The 22,492-nt window shown below is 36.3% G+C and overlaps 1 protein-coding gene across 11 annotated transcripts in view; it reads right to left on the bottom strand.

The window, feature by feature from the left end:
• Positions 1-22,492, bottom strand: part of LRRC4C (leucine rich repeat containing 4C) — a 1,215,723-nt gene that overhangs the window by 229,975 nt on the left and 963,256 nt on the right. The window contains exons 6-7 of one of the 11 annotated variants that reach the window (XM_067749351.1): positions 12,013-12,112; positions 8,651-8,732 (exon numbers count right to left, since the gene is read on the bottom strand). The exons of 9 other annotated variants lie outside the window; for them this stretch is intronic. The gene's annotated coding sequence lies outside the window, so the exon portion shown is untranslated. The remainder of the gene's footprint in view (positions 1-8,650; positions 8,733-12,012; positions 12,113-22,492) is intronic. One more of the 11 variants, XM_067749352.1, reaches the window with a different exon arrangement.

Below are 22,492 nucleotides of genomic sequence, written 5' to 3'. Positions count from 1 at the left end.
AGTGCCCCATTTATCATCAGGCAGTGAATTTCAGCATCCTTTGAATTTTAATGATGGGAAGAAAATAAAACCCCAAATACTTTGAGATGGCTTCTTCAATTTCATCTTACAAATGAAAAAACCTGAAGCACACGGAGGCTTAGTGGAAGGTCTAAAGTCACAAAGCTGACAAGCAACTACGTTTACACTCTAAACTCCTATGTTAATTTTTGAAAAAAATTGTAAGAAGTATCCCTATGGATACCCTGAAATTGCTAAGATATTTTCTGGTTGAGCAGAAATTTCTGGTAATAGAATCAGGTGACAGGTTGGTTTCTAAGCCATATAGCTGACTGAGTTATTAAATATTAACTTTAAGGCTCTGTAGCCATACATGGTAACACACTTTCCATTTTATTAGCAACATATCATCTTAGAAGTGGAAAAATAACACAGGAAAACAGATTCCAATACTCATTCCTCAACAGCAATGATTACACTGAAGTACTGTCTGTAAATGAGATAGAGGTAGCATACTCCATCCAAATAGATAAGGTGTTGGGTATTTGGGGAATATAACCAAGGAGGATAGTGAAACTTCTAAAGGAATAATGACAAAGTACAAATCAACAAACCCTCCCTGATACTGCACAGTATTTGGATGAAATAAGTGTAGCTCACAAAGTTACCTTAGGACCCTACTTAGCCTTTTTCCTTATAAGAAGCACAAGATCTACCTTAGTAAAATGCAATAGTTTTGGCCAAGGTATGACATTCTGTGGCATACAACTAGGCTAGAGACGGGTAGATATAAAAAGTCAAGCCTTCAAATATGCAGCAGGTTCTAATGAAGTTTAAATACTTTCAGACAAAATGTATTGTGACCACACCATAATTATGTAAATTTTATGGAATAATTTTGATCTCTCATTTATTTGATCATGAATAACCACACACAGAAACAGACCCACATGTATGCATACAGACAGAAAGAGAGTTCCTGTCCTCACCAAACTCCCAACATTTGGGAGTACAGAGGGAGAAAAGCATGGGAGTTAAGTGCATAATCTCTACAACCAGGAAGCCTGGCTCCAAATCTCAGTCTTTATTTCTCAGCTATGAACATTAGTCAAATCACTTAATCTCTAGGTGCCTCAGTTACCTTTAAAATGAGGACAATAAAAGTAATTATCTGAGTGCTGTTTAATCTTGAATGATTACATTTATTTAAAGTTTTTAGGACAGTCCTGGAAGGTTGTTGAGTATCACTGTTACTATTATCAACTAATGCTCTTATGTAAGAAAGAGAGATATGAATCAAGTAATTATTAGTGATATGATAAGGATAATTAAGGGTATGTTTTGTCATTTTACTTCTCGTATCTATTTTCACAAATATACCTCATCTGCAGAGTCATGGCTTAAAAAATGATTCAAAAAGTCAAGATTAAAATAATACAATATCCACTCATGATAACCCCATTTGTCAGTCTTTCCAAGGCTGAAATGGAACTGTAGTCAACAGCCTCAAGCATAGTAACTTCTTAGAAATATTCCAGGTCAAGATCTTATAGATCCAATTCCCTGGTGCATCTATATGGAAACACAGAAAGGAACAGAGCAGAGCAGAGAAGAAATCTGTTCGACTTTCTCTGGAGTGCGAGAAATTTTGAGAAACTGCAGAGGAATGTACTCCAGATTCAAAAAAACTATAGGAGTTTGAAGACATCTGGTTTCGCCATATTTTTTATATGATTGTTAGTCATGGATTTAAACCAATAAACTCCCAGAGAAATTAAACAGCTTTGCAGCCAGATGCTGCAGCTTAGTGCCTGGCATGTAACGACTTGATGAAGTTACCGACTTGGAAGTGAGCAGGGGAATTTGCTAGTGTTCCTTAGCACCCAGAGACAAAAACAGGGACAGTGTGAGCACTTCAATGCCTCTGTGTGTGTGTGTCCGTGTGTCTTGGTGTGTCCGTGTGTGTATCTGGGGAGAGAGAGTGAAATATCTTTTAGCCACACAGTGGTCTGCATCTTTAGGCTAGTTGGCAATAAAAATGTGTAGCAAATAAAAGAGCCACTAGAGAAAATTAGGAGATTCCTTGAAGGACAGGACAAATAAATACTAGAAAGGTCATGGTTCTCAACTCATATATCATGTTGGTTTGCTCATGATTTTTTTTCCTCTGAAATACAAGTGCCCATAACCACTGGGCAGGCTTTATATTATATATTCATTAGCAGATCTTCTTTTCCAAAATCACATTTACAAACCCTCAACATGCATCTAATGTTTCATAAATAGCATAGCACGTGAGAAGCCAATAAGAATGTAAGCCAATGAGAAGACTCAAGAACAAAAAATAGAAGAGGTTATTCAAATCATGGCTTTGAGCTACAGTTGATGGCCTCTGAGGCCAGTAATACAGCCTTGATTTGAAAATTCTTGGCAGAATCTAATGACAAACAATGCTTGCCATCAATGCTTGCTACCTTACCCTTGCCTGGGTCTCTCCATGTCCACAACTACACTGTAGGAAAAAGATACAGCTCATTATTTAATAATGATGATGACAGTAGTATGTGTTATATAACGTATATCACTATGAAAAGACCTATTATTGGCACCTTCTCAGCTGTGGGTAATTTATGCCATCACAATATTTCTCCCACCCACGTCTGGGTTACTTTCTTATTTCTTAATGTTGGCGTACATTTCTCTGTGGGCCATATATGTAACATTTTTCTTTAACTGTATTATATGATTTAATTTTGTTATATTTGGGGGAGGGTGGGGAATAAGGAGGTTCACTAAATTTGATTATTTTCAAATTTATAGTTCTTATTTCAGTGATTTGAATCTAACTTTTTGGCATTTTCTGCATTGGAATAGTCTACAGACTAGAATATAATTATTATTTTTTTTCTTCTGGGAGAAATTTTGACATTACACATCCTAAAGATTTCCAGAGAAAAATGAATATATTACAAAATGTATATGGAGGATTTTTGAGAGGAAAGAGAGCAAGAGGACACACCATTCTTTAATAATTTTCCCACCAAGGGCAAAATTATCAATGTTTGGAAACATTTTCAGTTATTGGAATTGGGAAAGTGCTGTTGGCATCTAGTAGGTAGAGGCCAGTGATGTTACCAAACACCCTACAATGCACAGAACAGATCTCAAAACAGAATTATCCACTATAAAAAGTCAGTCCTACTGTGGCTGAGAAACTTTGCGGCCATTTAAAGTTACGAAAACCTGATGAAGTAGTTCAGAGTTGCCGTGACATATAAGAAACTCAGTACACAGCAATAAACGATGTTTTTGCTAATGGCTGTTAGGTTTTTGAGCATTATATTCTGGATTCACTTGGTAAGGCACCAAGCTTTAAATCTAGACATTCCATTACAAAGTGTATCAATTCACATCATATTCCAAGAAATGGGTTGATGCAAGACAACTAGAAACATTGATCTTTGGATCTCCTTTTGAAAGTGTTTCATGAATGACTTATTTCTCTTAATTAACTTTAGGGGACATCACAGAAAATTATTACAAATACAATTTAAGTACCTGATCAAAAATTCTCATTTCCATGAATAATTAAATTAGGACTTTTTCTCTTGTAGGCATAATAAGGCCATATGAGGTCATTTCAAAGGTGATTTATTTAATATTAACTCATCCTTTAAAAGATAGTCTTTGGGGTGTAGATGTTAAATGTATTTCCATGAGGTAGAACTAGAATTAAATGAGGGAGCAAACTTTATAATATTAAAAGAAATATATTTCTAGAATTAATTATTGACCATAGGTTGGATAGCCTTGCAGAGGAGTGAGTGCCTCATCTTATGCACGATTCAGTGACTGCATTCTCATCCATCCTCCTAGGTAGTAGATCTGGCTTAGGCAGCCAAAAAGGTCCCTTCCAATTTGGAGTTAATAATTCTGATTATATCTCTTAGTTGTGAAAGGACACAGAAGTAAATATCAAACATACAAGCCATGTTTGTGCTATAAAAACTGATTATAAATTCCCTGTCACAACTGCTTTTGCAGAATTCAAGGAAGGTCTGATATGGAATTGGGATTCATAAATATACGGAGTTAGAAATAAAATATGTTTGTGTGTAGGTGCATTTGTGTGTTTCCCATTTCTTTACTGACAGGTATTTGACAGGTACAAAAGCCTTCATTTATTTAACTGTTATAAATGAGGAATTAAACTTCAAACAAATACCAAGGGAGACAGTAGGACTTAAAGTCATAGTAAAGTGAAAATGACTAACATTAGAAGCTTCCCTATAAAAAGCAATTTGAACAGGAGAGGAGATAAAAAAAATATGAAGAACTTTGGTAGCTCAAAGATACTTAGATATGGGTATGAAAGTTATAGGCGATCCTAACACAAAGTTTGAGGAGGGGCACATCCTACTGGGTCTAAATAATAGGTATGCCACCAGTCATTTTGGTCATTGAAATAAAACATATCAATCCAATTTTAACACAAAATGTGGAACTATTTTATTGAAGAACACTGATTAATTAATTTGATTTCATGTAGGCCCACACAACTATTTTATATCTAACAGTTTCCATAAAATGCTTAAAATCCAAGTCTAATTCCTATTGTGTGATATTTACCCCACCAAAATAAGGCAAACAAATGAGTTTTTGTATTTTGGATAAATGCATCAAAGTACCTAAAGGCTCAAAGCAGAAGGCACAGAAATCTGAAGTTCCTTTTTATCATTCAAAGCTAAAAGTCTGCCTTTCTACTTCCTACTCTCAGTTTGAAATAACTGGTTAGGAAGATTGGAGAGAAAGACAAACCCTGGAGTATATTTCTGTAATCTCTTCTGATGCTCCATTCTCTCTCTGTGGGAATCAGTTTCATACCTGATGATTACAAGTTCATCACTCTTCATAATAAAAACTTAGCAGCAACTTGTTCTGAGGAATGAAAGCCATAGAGTAAGAGGCTCCTTTAAAATGTTTTAGTGTGTCAGCTGATGCATAAGTGGTTCTCATATTGTGGTCCACACCAGCAGTATCAATATCAACTGTGAGCTTGTTAGAAATGCAAATTTGTGGGCTCCACCTCCGACCTACTGGATTAGAATCTCTGGGTGGCAGGGCTCAGCAATCTGTGTTTTAAAGAGTACTGGATGCTTCTGGTATGTTCTGAAGTTCGAGAACCACTGTGCTGTGCCAATTAAAAAATGGCCTCTCACACCCCACAGAATTTACAGACTCTAAGGAAACTAATTGTCAATGCATTTATACTTCAGTGAAGCTATGTGCAAGATACAAGGGGAAAAGAACACATTCTTCTCAGATCAGGAAAGGTTTCACAGAGGAGGCTACACTTCAATTAAAACTTGAGAGAGTAGGAGTTTTTCGGAATAAGTAGAACAGGCATTCCAGATAGAGGTAACTCAAATCAGAAGATTAAAATATACAGCAATTAGGCAAGGATTTTGTGGTGGTTGAGGTTCTATAGAATCTTCTATAGAATCCTTTGCTCTTGATCTGGTTTTCAGAACTTCATGGTTAAATTCTTATCTGTTTGAAGTATGTACTAGGAATATCTAGAAAACAAGGCAGGGAAGCCAGACGCTGTAGGAGAGCAGTATAATACAGTGGTTTAAAGTTTGATTCACAGAAATAACGGAGCACAAATATTAATTTTTGTGAACTTGGTTCTTAATACTTGGGCATAATTAATACTTGTGTGTCCATAGACAAGTCGCTTCATTTCTGTGGTTTAGTTTTCTTACATGTACATGGAGATAATAATACCTCCATTATAAGGCTATAGCTTGTAGGGATGATTAACTGATTAAATACATGTAAAGTATCTGTCTTTTAATCTATAAATTTCCCTGCTGGTTTTGCATCAGAATAAATATCTTCAATAATAGTATCTGCTACACACTTCATGGAAAACTTATCTAACTCCATGGGCTCTATCGTGACAAATACCATTAAAACATAAAATATTATCACTATGAACAGAAGGCATGATGAGAATTTAATGCAAATGAAATCTGTGTTCACATACACATACACATGCGTACACTCACACCCACACGCACATAATTAGTAATGCCCTTGAAGAGAAAAAAGATCTTCTCTCTACCTAGCACACATTTTACAAACTTATTGACAGCTATTGCAAGTGTGTGTGTGTGTGTGTGTGTGTGTGTGTGTGTGTGCACTTAGCTAAATATTGCAATAGATTGGATATTCACATTGTTTCCCTGACAACTGCTCAATCATTGTCTCAGTATCCCATGGCTATGAATGATTGTACAATACACATTTAATCCCATGGTTAAAAGAGTGAACATCCACAAGCCTGAACCAATGGATTAATTTGATTTGAGAGAAGAATTAGTCTTTGCTGAGGAAAGCATTAACCACTTAGTAATGTGCTAGGATAGTTAAAGCTGATTTTAAAATGAAAAAATAAAACATCTTGGTGATAAGGAAGTAGAAAATGATGTGTCCAATCTGAGGGACACAATTGATTTGGGCAATACAAACTTATGACATAAATTTGTCACAAACCAGTTGGGTCTGCCTTTGAGTTTTATTCCATAATCTTGCTGTAGAATAACTGTCATCTAGGAGAAATTGAATACAACAGTATATTTAACGTAAAGGTAGGAGATTTTAGTGTGTTGAAATCTGCTATTAACGTTCAGCATTTCTTATCCCTGTCAAATAAATATTGTCTCTAGGCTTAAAAATTGGCTGGATAATTTCATGTCATAACAAGTACTTCATGAGAGCAGATAAAGAAGATAAGTAAATCTCAGCTGGAGCACACAGAAATATGCAGTGTAGGGAGTAGGCTGCTGTGTCTGAGCTTGGAAACTTGAGTCTGTCCTCATTTGCTGATGACTAAGCCATGTCTATGCCATCAATGGTTCTCTCTCAGTGATGCTACTACTATTATACCACTGGCCAGGCATCATACTGAATCTAGTTGTTCTGCAGAAATTCACCCTTTGGGCATTGAGATACTGGATTAAGGTCCTGCAGTCTTCAATAATATATGATTAGAAATTATTCATTGTGTCGATGATCAGCTCCTGATTCTTATGCTACAACTTGAGAGAACAAATTACTGAAGCCCCCAAATAAACTACCATAACATTTGGACAAAATGGTTCTCAGCTATTGTGTGTTCTTAGAATTAAGTTACGTTATATGACAGGAATCCCCTAGGAAAATCTTTGCTTTATAGTGTTATGGGGATGTAGAGTGCATGGCTGTGGAAATAGGAATTCTTAGAATCAAAATTAGGGGAAGGGAAGGAGTGGGAAACAAAACTGTACAAAATCTTGTTTATAAAAATATTGTATATTACTATAGCTAAAACTTACTGTTAAACACTAGCAATTATACCTATTGCTATCTGATCTTATTTGATCTTGTCTTATGAGGTAGGTACTATTATTATCCCTTCTATATAGATTAAAAAAATGAATTTAGACAAATTAAGTAATTTTTGCAAGGTTATGCACCAAATGTATAGCAGGACCAGGATTCAACCTCGTGGCTGGTGGGTCCAACACTCAAATTGTTCTCACTATACTATTCTGTTGGGAAACCATCTGGCAGGAATACTAAGACTCCTAAAATAGATACTTCAGACGTGATGAAAAAATAGACTTCCTATGCTTGATCTTTTCTTTCAGCTCCTACATTTTGATCTCTCTAGAGTCAGACCATCTCAGTTGATATATTCTCAACATTTCTTTTCTTTTCTCTCTCTCTTTTTTCTTTTTTGGTCACAAGGAATTGTTTTAATCAAATTAGAAACCCATTCCTGACAGGTTTATTATATTTTTCTACAAACAATTCATTATCTACTAGATTTCCACTGGGTACCTTTTAATAAATTCTGGAAATTCCCAAGCAAAAGTAAACCACTAGTGACACATCCCTCAAAATTAACAGAATCTTAAAAAACCCCAATTATTTATTACCACATTCTTTTGTGTATTTGTGTATTACTTTATGTATTAATTAGGTGTATTTCCAAAAATTGGCAGCATAATATAAATAGACGTATTTAATTATATCATCTGTCCAACAATACTTCAGTATAAACGCTTACAGCACTGCACTCAAAGTTATTCTCAGAGGCACGGGTGGGTTTCCACAGACGTGAGTTTCTAATATATGCTCACGTGGGCAACAGATGTGTGTTCCTGCCATTTAGTGGTGACGCCTGAAAAGTCTTCCTTCTGACTCTGAGAAGGCAATCGAAGAGAACGATGATTCATTTTTTTGCCGGGGGAAAAAAACATTGTCATCTCAAGGAAAGCTGTATCAGTAACCAAACACTGATTAAAACAGAGAAAAGTTTTTCCTCTGTTTAGGGAGTTCCCATTGGAGTTGTCAAGCCCTATTTATCTAACTCAAGTTATTCTGAACATACATCAGAGGGATTAAGATTCAGGGACATTTAGAAAATTGAAAAACTACCGGAGCGAATTATGTCATGAGGCAGTAAATAGGGATATCCAAATGGTCCCTAAGATGTTCTCAGCATTTCAATCTAGCAGTTGACAATATCTTGAAAAATCCAGCTGTGTTGGGAACAAGGAGAAGGTAATAGAAACTTCTTGAGCTTGAGAATCAGACTGACCTGGGTCAAATTCCGATGCTTCCACTGAGCAGTCACTGGACTCTGGCTGATTTCATCAATCCTCCCAGAGATGGCTCTTTAGCTGTAAGGTGGAGGCAATAATTCCTACCTTATCAGAGTGTTGTGAAGATTAAATGATATAGCTATAAAATAACTTAGTGAGTTTGTTCAATTACGTTGGGTCATCCTCTATTCCCACTAGTATTTCTGGTAGGCTGCAAGGTACTATAGGCACTCCAAAGGAAATTCAAATTAGCAATTATTCGCAACTATTATCCCTTCCATCATTTATTCCTTTTTCTTTCATTCTTATTCTCTCGTCTAGTTTTCCTCCCTTTTATTTTTATGATATCAGAAGTGCCAAAGTCTCAGTATAACACTTTAAGCTCTTTGAAGTAAAAATATTATACAAATGTAATAAACAAATATGTGGTAATAATAGCAAAATGTCTCTTACCAGATGGGGCTTATCAGCTACTCCTAAATTGGAAAGCCCACATACATAATTCTAAAGTGGGTTGCTTCCTTGGGTTAATCATTCTAGAAAGGTCTCAAGTTCCACTGGAGTTAATTAAACTCTTCCATATTATGATGTCATATATATCTGTGTCTGTTGACTCACTGATTTGTTTCAATGTGCAGTTAGTGAACGATGCACTTTATTACCCAGCAATATCTGAGGTATCTTGGATATCATTATTTGCATATTTTTGTTTCAAGATAAAATTCTGCATTTCTCCAAAAGACAAAAGGGAGAGTTGGAGAAACAGAAGCACATAAAATTGACCTTTCTTTTATTCTTATTCTCTCTCCCAGTTTTCCTCACTTTTATTTTTATATCAGTTTATATATACTGATGTACAATGCATATACAATAAAACCATTTAATAATACTAAAAAGACAGAGATTTCTGATCTGAGTTTGAATGAGTCACCTCTCCTAATAAAATCTCCCCATTTCCTGATAGAGATACTCACTAAAAGAGGTCAAAAATTTGATTCAGATGCCCACAGATTTCCTGGGACATTTGTCACTTTCTTCTGACACTTCCTTGGCAGGAATTACAAGATAGTGACCTAAGGATAGATGCAGTCATGTGTTCCTTTCGTTTTGTATTTTTTTGGTAAAGTGTTCATTAATTTTCCCCTTATGTGGTTTTAATTTCTAACTTCTTATTTACTCCTTTAATTGGGGGCCCTCTCATAGCGATTGCTGTAGACATAAGAGCAAACCTAAGATCCTTTATTTCCATGAAGGTGACAGCTTCCCCAAGGCTGTGATCATATTTGGATCAAAAGGGATAGTGCATGTGCCAGAAAAAGGTATGGGGGAGCAAATTAACCATGATTTTACTGGCAGCAATGGTAGTAGGTCAAGTTAAATGAATTCATTCTATTTTTTGGCCAAAGTAACTTTGTAAAGGATTGGTATAATATTTGCATTTATTTTCCTTTTTGAATGCTGTCCTTCAAATCTGCAATTGGACTGGCTTGCTTTTGGCATTTTGTTTTTCAAAGGCTCTTTTGAGGCCAAGTTAATTTCCACCAAGATTTCCTTTTGCCTCAAACATTCCATCTCATTTTACCTCCTGCACTTGGTGCTCATTACAGCATGATTGACTCAAGGATGAAATATGGCCGCTCATAAAAGTATTTTTTATCCCCTAATAGACCTCCTCAACCCTTGATCTTATTTTATACATATAGTAAAACATGCATGGAAAAAAGTAGCCTACAAATGGTCTGCTTCTCCCTGAGAGTTGCTGACTTATTTAACCTTCATTTGAAAAGACAGATTTTTCCCCAATTAGACGCATTCTCATGTATAAAAGTGGGTGAAAGAGGAGGCCCAGGCAAGATGTATTATCAGGCTACCTGTCTCTTGATGCATTGGAAATTCCTTGGGGCCTTTCAAAATGTGATACCTCTTTTAAAGAAGAAATTATATAAAGTTCAATTGCCCTGGTTTTATTGAGCTCATGGCACCCATAAGTACACTGTAAAAGGGTTATGGGCTGATGTGGCCAACTACAAAAGCTATTACCTGGGCTAAGAAGCTGGACATTCAGGATGAAAACACTGAAGACACTCTTCCTGATTGCCCTTTCCCAAGCTCACAAGCTCTCAGAGTCACAGGAGAGGCTAACCATCTTGTGGAGGAAAGAATTCACTGGGAGCCTCCTGCCATTGCTGGCAATTTTATAGTTGAGTGAGACAGCATCGCAGCGTGTATTAGGGACGAGTGAACACCCAGGTACCAAGTTCCAATGCTGGCAGTCTGCATTTCATTAACATACTAATAGCAATCTGCTAACTGGGCCAGATGGGAGGTGGGAGGCAACCTGAACTGATCCTGGGGAATTGTGCAAATTGCCACATAAATTTAGTGTGCACACGGACTCAGCTTGAGACTGTTACTTATGCCACCAAGTCTCATTTGTATGTTTCTGGCTTTGTGTCAACTCAGGTATTTCCTGAGATTCAAAGGACAAGATATTGTACAGTCCAGATTTCAGCCTTTCTCCATTTCTTGAGTGACCAAGACATGCTCAATATGTTTATTTTATATTTTTCACTCATATGTTCACCTGCTTTACATTCATCCTAGTACTGTCCTCCAATTTCTTAGGGTATGAGGGAGGAGGAGAGCTGAAGCTTGTTTTTTTCTTTTCCTTGACATGTACTTTGGGTACTAACTACTGGATGTGAATGAAAGGAGAAGGAGAGAATGGGTCATTAATTATTTAGTAAACCGAAGGTATGCAGGGGAGAATTCAGAGCTGCAGGAGGATTTTTGAAAAACGACCTAAATCGGAGATCCTAGCAGGCACATTAAACATGGGAGAACTTACTGGGGCCACCAGAAAGCAAAGTGATGGAGTCATTTAAGGGCACAGAGGAAAAGTACACTGCCACTGAGAACAGAGCAGGGAATCATTAATTCCACACCACACCCCACCTCTGCATTATACTAATCTGCTTAGAATACTGGGGGTGGGTTGGTCATCAAGAACTCATGGTTGCGGGCAGGGTATGTGGTTCTTTTCCCATGTACTAAATATGTATAAATTATCTCATGTATGCCTCAAATAATTATTCTGGAGTACTGTTACCCACTTTTAAAATAAGAAGAAACTAATTTACTTGTTCGAGATTTTACCTTGTAAGCAACAGAGATGGGATTTTAATCCAGGTAGAGTAATATCGTATCTTAGGTCCAAGGAGTTGGTTATAATCATCATGCTATACCTTCCTTACTAACACCCTAAATATAGACTTCTAAAGACTAGAGGGTAAGATCATCTGATAAAACCTATCAGACTGGACTGTACTGCTAGGTTCTGTGTTTTACTAATGCCTACCTGCTAGGGCTTCAGTAGGACCTTGTTCTAGGTGGCTGGAACACGTGCACAGTTAGGAGAAGGACAAGAATCCAAGCGTGCAGATAAGGAGGAAGGTTTCCTACAATAAGATGAGAGGAAAATAATAGCATCTCTGAGCCAAGAATCGCTGGCTTACAGAGTGTTACAGACAGAAGTCAAGCCTAGTGCCATGTTCTAACTCAGGGTCATTATATTTTTGCCAGGGTCAAAGGATCCCAAATGACAATTTATAACTGCATCAATAAGCATGTATGCCTCTATTTATAGGGAGTTATCACAAGGCTAAAATATCCACTCTGATCTTAGAGCTGACATGTTGAAAAATCAAAACACATCAGCTCATGCCATGAATAATATCTGTTTAAACAGTAAAGCAAATAACCTTTGATTAGTATGGCTGGCATTAATTTAGACATCACACTTTTGTCAGTGTTTAGCTGTACAAGACAGTTACAGAAGCATCAAGCATGTCTCTTTAAATAAAACAAGGAATGCAGCTAAATCTTGAGTGTTAACCTAAATTAACTGAATCCAAAATAGATTTCTGATCTGTTGATCCCCTGCTCACAGGTTGTTCAGAATATCCTAAACTTAGAATTATCTCTCTAAGGCTAGGGACCCTGTGAACAGGAAACTTGAAAAATCAGTTGTTTCTTACAACTTAAAATTTATCTAAACTATTGGATGAAAACCCACAGATTAATAGCAATAGCTAATCTTTTTAAAGCACTAATTGTGTGTTAGGCGATGTATTAATTATGTCATCTAATCATCACATCTATCTTAGGAAGTAACTTAAATGTCTAATATATAGCTAAAAAATTGAATCGACGTTTGGAAATGATAAGGAAATTACAGAAGTATCCACAGGCAGGTGGTGGTTGAGCATGGCCTGGGACCCAACTCTGTCTGACTCAGGAGTCCATGAATTAGTCTTTGTGCAAAATGGAGTTTTGTGTGCCAAAGGTCAGAAAAATGTCACTTTTCCTTATGAACCCCCAGATCTCCTTCACAGTACATGGAAATGGCCTCCTTGCTTCTTTGGAGGTGTTTGTTCCTTGAAAGCAGGGATTCTGTCTTTCCTCTCAATATCTCAAATATCAGCATAATTTCTGGCTCATAGTAACACTCAATAAATAGGTGATGGGAATGCATGAACAAATGACAAGCTTTGTCTATTTGTTTCTGAAGATCAGCAGATTGATACTTTTAAAATTTTATTCCATTCACATAACTGATCTATGGAAGAAGATCTACACCTACATAATAACCCCTCTTAGAACAGCTCACTTTTGTCAGGCACTGCTCTTAGCACTTACACATATTATCTCTTCTAAGCATCAAACAAAGGTGTGATATGCCACTATCACCCCATTCTGAGATGCGGTGAGGGAACTGAAGCAAAGTTAAGCAACTTCTCTAGGACCTTGGAGTAAGAAGTTAAAAACACGGTATTTGAACACAATCTTATTTTCAAGCCTACCGACCCAACTACTGAACGATATTTCGCCTGAGAGCCCAAACTACAGTTTATAGACTTCCCAGTATTGTAACTCCCCTATTTTCACTAGGCACATGTTGGAAATTGTTGTATCTGAAGTCACAAAACTTATCACCATTTACTATATATTAGCAGGAGCAGAAATAAAATGGGAAATAAATGAAAAAAAATTTACTCAAATGAGTTGAAAATTTACATCCACACAAAAACCTGACCAGAGAGGTAGCAGCTTCATTCACAATTGCTAAAAATTGGAAGCAACCAAGATGCTCTTCAGTAGGTGAAGAGACAAACAAGCTACGGTACATGTATACAATAGAATAGTATTCGCTGATAAAAAGAAAGGAAGTATCAAGTTATAAAATGACATGAGGGAACATTAACTGCATATTGCTAAGTGGAAGAGATAATATGAAAAAATGATGTAGTTGATGATTCCCAAATATATGACATTTTGGAAAAGACAAAACTATAGAGACAGTTAAAAGATCAACGATTGCCAGGAGTTAGGGAAGTGAGGGGGTGATGCATGAATAGTTGGAGCACAGAAGAACAGGGGATTTTTAGGGCAGTGAAAATATTCTGTGTGATGGTGGATATATGACATTATGCACTTAGTAAAAGCTATAGAACTTATAACACAAAGAGTGAACTCCAACATAAACTATGAACTTTAGTTGATAAAAATGTATCAATATTGGTTCCCCAATTATCATCAATCATAAAAAATGTACCATGCTAACGCAAGATATTAATAATAGGGGAAATCGTGCGTGTGTGTGTGTGTGTGTGTGTGTGTGTGTGTGTGTTTGTGTATGTGATAAAGAAGGGGGCATATGGGAACTCTGTACAATCTACATAATTTTTCTGTAACCTAAAACTGCTCTAAAAAATAAAATCTATCAAAATTAAAAAAATATAAATGAATTACTTAATTAAAAAATTTAAGACACAAACCATTCAGGTGATCTAGAGTGTTCTTGAAGACATGGACCTTTCTTCTTGATAAGGTTAAAGAGTTTCTAGCAGCTCTCAGCTTAAATACTTGGTTATAATTTTTCATTTACAGTTAAGCTTTAAATAGTAAAAAGAAAAAAATGCACCATCTAGATTTATTGTTCTGAAAAATTATACACAGAAGAAGCAAACCAAAGTAATGACAAACATTGTCGAACACCTACTATGTGCCATGCTCCACCGGGAGAGAAAAATAATTATTTGTCTTGAATATAATTCCAGGACAAGAACAATTTGCTGAGTGCTCACAAAATGTCATGCCCCATGACAGAATAGAGGACCAAGGCCTAGCTGTTGTCCTGGAAAATCTAGCCATGGAAGTAGAAAGGAGATCTCAATAAGTTAATCTACTACAGCCACTAGTCACTTGGTTAAAATAAAGGCAGGTATAATGGGTTGTAACAGAAGAGAACATAGCTCTCAGAGAGCATGTAGCCTTACTAGGATGATGAGACAAAATCATGAAAAAGAAAATTACACAAAGACAGGATGTAATCCAGAGATAGACTACATAGCCTTCCATAGTTGCTCTGCATAATCAATTCAACTGGGGTTGGAATATTCCACAGATAAATGGAAACTTACACTTTATAATTAATATGGATGTTTTATCACTTTCTGCATAATATCCTATGTATGGTGCTTGTCTTGAACTAAATAATTTCATTACAAGTCATTTTAGATTTAGGTAGTTAATTCAAAAACATTTTGCTTTAAAATATAGAAGTCAGAAAAATAGATGCTCTTAAGAGACATTGAAGATTTATGGGGAAACTGAAATGAATATTGATAGATTAAGAATGCACTTTGCTTTGATTCCATCACAAATCCTTCAGCTCTAGTCCTTTTTTGAATGAAAAATTTAACAGACAGAATCCAAGCCAGGAAAAAAAAAGCCTATGCAATAATTCTTTGGAGATAAAGGAAACAACAGTGGTAGAGGATAGCAGGGTATTTAGTTTCAAAATAGGTGAACACTGACTTTGAACCTCCAGCAATAATAAACACGGTCTAAACAGCAACGCTACAACCCAAATGAAAAAAGAATTGCAATGTTGATTCATATGACAGGATGGAATGGCCCTTTAATGAAGTCTACACTGTACTTGTCACAAAGAATTGGTACTACATGAGCTCAGAGCTATGCCTTCTGTCCCCCAGACCAAGTCTTCCAGAATGAGGGACTTTATGGGATTTGATTAGGGATTCTCCAGGCAAATCATAGGGAAACTAAAATGAAATGTTATTTCTGTAACAGACACATGACAGCAGGATCTAGATTCACAAATGACTCTGGGGAAAGAGGAAAGACTGCATCAGAGACTTAACATGGATTTATATTTTAAATTGTTCTGAAACCGGCAAGACAAGGAAGAGAAGGAAGGGGTTAAGGTAGGGTTAAGGTATCTAGAAGGATAGAGGAGATAAAAATGGAAGCAAGAAAATTTTGGTCATCTTGTATGGGAAGGGTTGGGAATATGTCTGGAAAAAAACGGAATAACAGCAGCAAGATGGTTCAGGGCCCCATTGCTCCAGGCTTCTGGAAGTTTTGAAGACATGACAACCATGGAAGATAAAAATGTCAGAAAACCAAGTCACCCTGTGTCCAGTTGGCTAGAAGAAGAACACAGCTCTCATTTATTTACAGACAATGAATCTTCCTGGCAGAATAACCTTTTTCTCCTAAGGGAACAGAGCAGGCCATTGACCTTCAGTTAAGAATTATCTTGAAGGGCAGGACAAATGAGTAACCTGGAGATGGCTAGGAGTGGAAGAGCTGGTGAAGGAAGAGATAAATCTTCCTTCTGAGAGTTACTTGTTCATTTTTCTTCATCATAGATGCTTTCTTAAATAGTCTGTCAATAGCTGACCTCAGATTCCTGCTGATTCCTTCTCTGAGACTCTCAGATAAAAAAGTCAACTGGACCAACTCACAAGATGACCCCCTTGTCCATCCTGAATCTAGTCTCACGTACCACCTCAAGCAACCACAAAGATACTCCTGGCTCATGACCATGTGACCAGGTGATACACAGCAGGTAGAGAATAGAAGAGACAAAGAGAAGAAAGAGAAGAAGAGGGGACAGTGGGAGAGGCAGAGGGAAGCAGTGGTTTATTACCCTTTGGCAGTCTTTCATGCCCTCAGTGGGTTTCACTATTACCTCAAGTCAGAGGAGTAAGCACATTGCATGAAACTATGATCTGGGGAAAGGTAATTTTGTACTGTATCTATTTCTTTTTTTGTAATGCATCGCCCATCAATCATGATGGTCTCAATGGTAATTCTGAGCCTTTACCAATGATCCAACTGTCAGTCTAGAGATACTTAGTTTTATTATTTTTTACTTATCCTTTTATTGGAGGTCTATAATGATATGATAAAAATATGTAACGTTCACAATTATCTTTAAAGAAAGCAACCTCATACATTTCATCTGTGATATGTTCTAAAATGTGTATAGTTAAGGAATGCTTTTATTTAATTCAAATACCTTATACTCCAAGACAGCCCTCTTCTGCATAGATATTTGGTGACTGACCTTTGCACTGCTTGTTTGAAATTACCAATGCGAGCTGTGGCAGTAATCCTCAGGCCCCTACTTTGTGAAGCCCTGTGCTACAAAGCACTGATCAGGCACTCAGTTTCTTCATAATGTCTTCTGGGTACAAGGTCCTGTACCAGATGCTTTCTTTCTCATATCTCACCTTTTCTAACTAGATGGCATAAAGAAGAAGAATTGGAGATCAATATCAAAACCAAGAAAATCTGAAAATATATCCAGTCTAGCATTGTAGAAAGAGCAGTGGATTGGTAATCAAAGACCTATATTGGGGTTCCAATAGGTCACGTAGGTGTACAACCTCGAAGATATTCTTAACTTTTCTACATTTTCTAAAAATCGGATTCCAACACATTTGCTTGTAGTTTTCAACTACTTAGAAAGTCTTTGATGTGCTTATTAAAGTATAGATTTCTGGGACCTAAAGCCAGATATTCTGTCCACTTGATCTTTGATAGGACCCAGAAATATGGGTCCTATCTCATGTTTTCTGGAAGCAGCTCTTTGTTCACACATTATCTACAGGGTTATCTTGAAGCACATCAAAGACCATGTAGGAGTTTCTCATATTATAGCATAAAAATTGTTCCTGGCTCTATTCTGATCTTTTTTCTTATTGATTTATACACTTCAGAGACCTTGGTTTTGAAATCTCTGAATAATTTAATTGAGCATATTCATGTTTATAATTTCCTTCCCTGTTCTCTTTATCATATACCTTACTATTAAGGAAATGTAACACTTCTGTTCCTCTGGTGCAAAATGTCCCTTCTATTTTTATATTTAAAATAAAAATTTGGGGCTTCCCTGTGGCACAGTGGCTAAGAATCCGCCTGCCAATGCAGAGGACACAGGTTCAAGCCCTGGGCCAGGAAGATCCCACATGCCGCGGAGCAACTAAGCCTGCGCACCACAACTACTGAGCCTGCACTCTAGAGCCCACAAGCCACAACTACTAAGCCTGAGTGCCACAACTGCTAAAGCCCGGGCACCTACAGCCCATGCTCTGCAACAAGAGAAGCCACTGCAATGAGAAGACCATGCACCACAATGAAGAGTAGCCCCCGCTCGCCGCAACTAGAGAAAAGCCCGCGCACAGCAACGAAGACCCGACGCAGCCAAAAATAAATAAATAAATAGAATTTTAAACAAATGAAAATGCAACCTATAAAAAAAATAAAATAAAGATTTGTTTACATCTCTGCAACTACCCTTACTTTGCCTTCAGAGGCATTCTTTTAATTACTTAAACTAAAAGAATTGGGATGTATAAGGGGTGATGTGGGAGAGGAATTAGAGGAAGTTTTAAATATAAGAGTACAGATTTATGTCAAAATATTAGAGAAGGTATAGAATATTTAATGGAGAAACACACTAGTAAAAATGGGCATCTATTTTTCACATTAAAGCTTGGTGATATGTATTAGATGCTTATCCTATTCTTTTTTCTTTTTAACATCTTTATTGGAGTATAATTGCTTTACAATGGTGTGTTAGTTTCTGCTTTATAGCAAAGTGAATCCGCTATACATATACATATGCATATACATATACATATATCCCCATATCTCCTCCCTCTTGCATCCTATTCTTTTAAGTGATAAAAAGAAGTAAGATAAATTAAGGGAAGAAATCTGCGACATGATTTTGTGAGCAAACCTTTCACTTGCCTTTTGACATATAATTTTAACACATTCCAGTGACCTCAATATCATTTATGATTTGTTGAAGATGTAAAAATAAAAAAGAAATATAAGGTTCCATAGAGGGTATTCTATTTGAGTTACAATGCATCTTAATGTTTTGTATTATACAACTATTAATAAGATGCAGAGATTTTTCTTATATTGAAACATGAACCACGCATAGAATCAACACAAATATATTGGCAGAAAAGTAACCTGAGCTTTAACATACTATAAATTGAAAACATACTTCAAATCTGAAAGACATCTAAAACTTACTAGGATTTTATAGGGCTTGTCATTTAGATGAACCCAATGACACGTACCATAAGATTCAGATATCCTGTGATTTATAACATGGATTTAAATGATCAGGATGATTTATCATCCCCTACCCAAACTCTGGAAACGTTTCAAATAGATATAATTTAAAAAGCGGTTTTTATCTTCTAATCTCAGTGTGACAGAGAGTGTTCATAATGTTTTGATGACGAGGTGGAGAAAAACTTTTACTTCAAAAAATGAATTTAGGAAATAATGTAATTAAGCAAAACATATGGGGTGATATAATATTACTGGCAGTCATCCTAGGCATCAATTTTGAAGTTAACTGAAAGTGAAGAAAGTGAAGGAGTTCTGCTGTAACAAGAAAAAAAGAAAACTTTTAAAGAACTTAGACACATGAAATTTACAGCTCTAAGTAATAGAACTCGCTGTACCTACATCATCATCTCTCCGTGGATATTAAACAAAAATTAAAATTAAAATCTCCTTTGTCTGTTTTTTTGTCCAAGGATAACTGTTGACAAGTTGGAAGATGAGGAATTAGTGGGTGGGTAAAAGACATGTTTCAGAAACGGAAACTTCATTTCTCAGGACAGGGAGCTGGAAGCAAGTCCTGAACCTATTTTGAAGGAAGCACAATTTTGTCTCCTTGGACCAGTGTCCAAATGACATCTGAAAGCAGTAGGCTGAGAATGAGAAGCATGTAACTAGGATGGTGAAAGGCGCAGCAGCCTGAAATGTCAGACAAGCCAGAAAGAATTTTTAAGAATTAAAACTAAAACTAAAATTTAAATACTAGTGTGGGCAAGGCTGTAGGAAAATAAGCATTTCTACATACTTCTGGTGGGAAAATGATTTAATTTTTCTAGAAGACAATTTTGCAATTTATCAAGAGATAACTTATGACACTGTAATGTTCCCTTTGGAAAATATAATGATGCAGTAATTAAGATGTATGTATATTTTAATTGTAAGGATGATTATAAAAATGCTTATAATATAGAAAAGAGAGAAACAGTCTGTTTCCAAAAAGACGGTATTTTGGAATAATTTTAGTTTTATGACATTATAGATTGTGAAGTGATTATAATGATGTTGTAGAAGCTTATTTTTTATTTAGAAAGAAATTTATTATATCTTGGTTAGTGGAGATAGAAAAAGGGCTTAGCAATAGGAAGAGTATGGTATAATTTTGAATAAGAGAAAAAAACGAATACCATGCATGATAAAGTATTCAGAAGAATATAAGCCAATCTGTGAATTGCTATTTTTATTACATTTATAGTACACATCAGAAACTGAAAAATATTTATTTGTTTAGTATCTATTTCACCAATTAGAATATAAACTCCATGAGTTCAGAGACCGTGCTTGCCTGGGTCACCAATGTACTCCAGTGCCTGATATGGTACAAATCAGACTTCAATAAAACTTTATTGTTGTTGTTTTATATAAAATTTAAATAAGTGTTCACTAGACCTATGTTGATCAAGTGAATAAACCTAACAATGTTATTTCTAATGATGGAAACTTGTAACTAGAATTTTGGTTATTTCTGTTTTCTTATTTCTGATTGCTACTATCCTCTGACTCGTTTCCTATAATGATATATTACATGCCATGGAGAGAAAAGCATCACAGTCAAGCCAAGAACCAGCTACAGATGGTTAAACCAAGCGTAAATATACAGGTCAAGACTCAGATGAAGGGAGATGAGAAGCACCTGAGGACCTGTTTCTAGATACCACACTATTTTTCTTTTTTAACAGTTGGGAAACCAATATTATTCTTTTTTTTTTTTTTACATCTTTATTGGAGTATAATTGCTTTACATGTTGTGTTAGTTTCTGCTGTACAACACAGTGAATCAACTATAAGTATACATATATCCCCTCCCTCTTGAGCCTCCCTTCCACCCTCCCTGTCCCATCCCTCTAGGTGGTCACAAAGCATTGAGCTGATCTTCCTGTGCTATGTGGCTGCTTCCCACTAGCCATGCATTTTACATTTGGTAGTGGAGATACCACACTATTAAAACCAAAGTTAACGCACAAGTAGCATTATAAAAATATGAGGGATTTTTAAAAGGGTCCACTAATCAGTCATCTCAACAAATCAGCAACAAAGTCATTATCATCATTGTTGTCAATGGCTGTGAATATTTCATTGATGGGTAAAATATCGATTTCTAAACCAATTCCCTGAACACATCAAAGCTGCTTCTGAACATCGACTCTTACAGGTAACCCTCCAATTAACATAGTGGTGGAAAACGCTATTTTCCTTATGGAAATAATATCCTAATGGACATCCTAAGGAACATGATTTCTGAATTGGAACCAAACACTAAGATCAGAGTGTAATTAGAGAACAAGAGCCAGGACAGGAGGGGGATTAACAGAAACAACCAACCGATTACGTTAGAAGTTACAATGGTGATATCATGTGCTAATGGCTTTCTCTGTCAATCAATTTTTCACTAGTAGTGAAAGTGAAATGGAACCATCCCAAACCTTCATGTCACAGGAATAGCAGCTAGAGGAATTGGAGCAGTTTAGTCTATAAGTCTATAAGACTATAAGAAAACACCCAGAAGGGGCATTTCCTCACTTCAAATACACAGCATGCCAACACATGGAAGGCATTTTAGACTTTCAAAAAATATGTCTAGAAAGGACAAGATTAAGACCAATGGTTAGAATCCCAAGAATACTGCCTAAAGTTCACTCCAACGTATAATTTCTGAAGTTGGAGATGATCTACAGGTGAATTATATCCAATTTTCCTGCGTTTTATAGAGAACTGGGAAATACTGATATATCTTCCTCAACAGGTTGAGAAGAAGCACCTCAAGTGGAAAAGTATGATTTCCTGATGGTCTTGTGATTTCCTCAGCCATAGCAGAGTACCTGGCACGCTGTAAACCCACACCAACTATCCCAGGCATAAGCAGAGTTTTCCCCATCACTGGGAAGCTTCTTTCCCAGTTTCCCTGGCTAACTCCTAGGTCTTGGTTTGGACAGTACCTCCTTCTAAAATCTTCACTGATTTCAAAATCTGGATTAGAACCTCCAATAGCATCCTCTACTTCCTGTGTCCTACACTAGAGTGACTCAGGTTTCCTAATTTTCTTTCTCCCTTACCAAACTATAAATTCCAGGAGGATAATTATCATGTCTTTTTTATTGAAGAAATTTGGTATGTAACATTGTATAAGTGCTACAGGGTAAGTTGCAACACTATCCAGTGACAAGACTTCCAAGACTCAAAAGTTCCATTATCTTTGAATATTTCACCAAATTCTCTAAACAGTTGTTTTTGTACACCTTCATGGTCCCATAATAATTTTTAAATTGTATTTAAAGTGTGTGTGTATGTGTGCGCACACACACACACACAGCTACATAGAG

Source organism: Pseudorca crassidens, chromosome 9 (assembly GCF_039906515.1).
Source record: "Pseudorca crassidens isolate mPseCra1 chromosome 9, mPseCra1.hap1, whole genome shotgun sequence".
NCBI classification, from domain to species: Eukaryota; Metazoa; Chordata; class Mammalia; order Artiodactyla; family Delphinidae; genus Pseudorca; species Pseudorca crassidens.
This window is presented reverse-complemented; position numbering and strand designations above follow the sequence as displayed.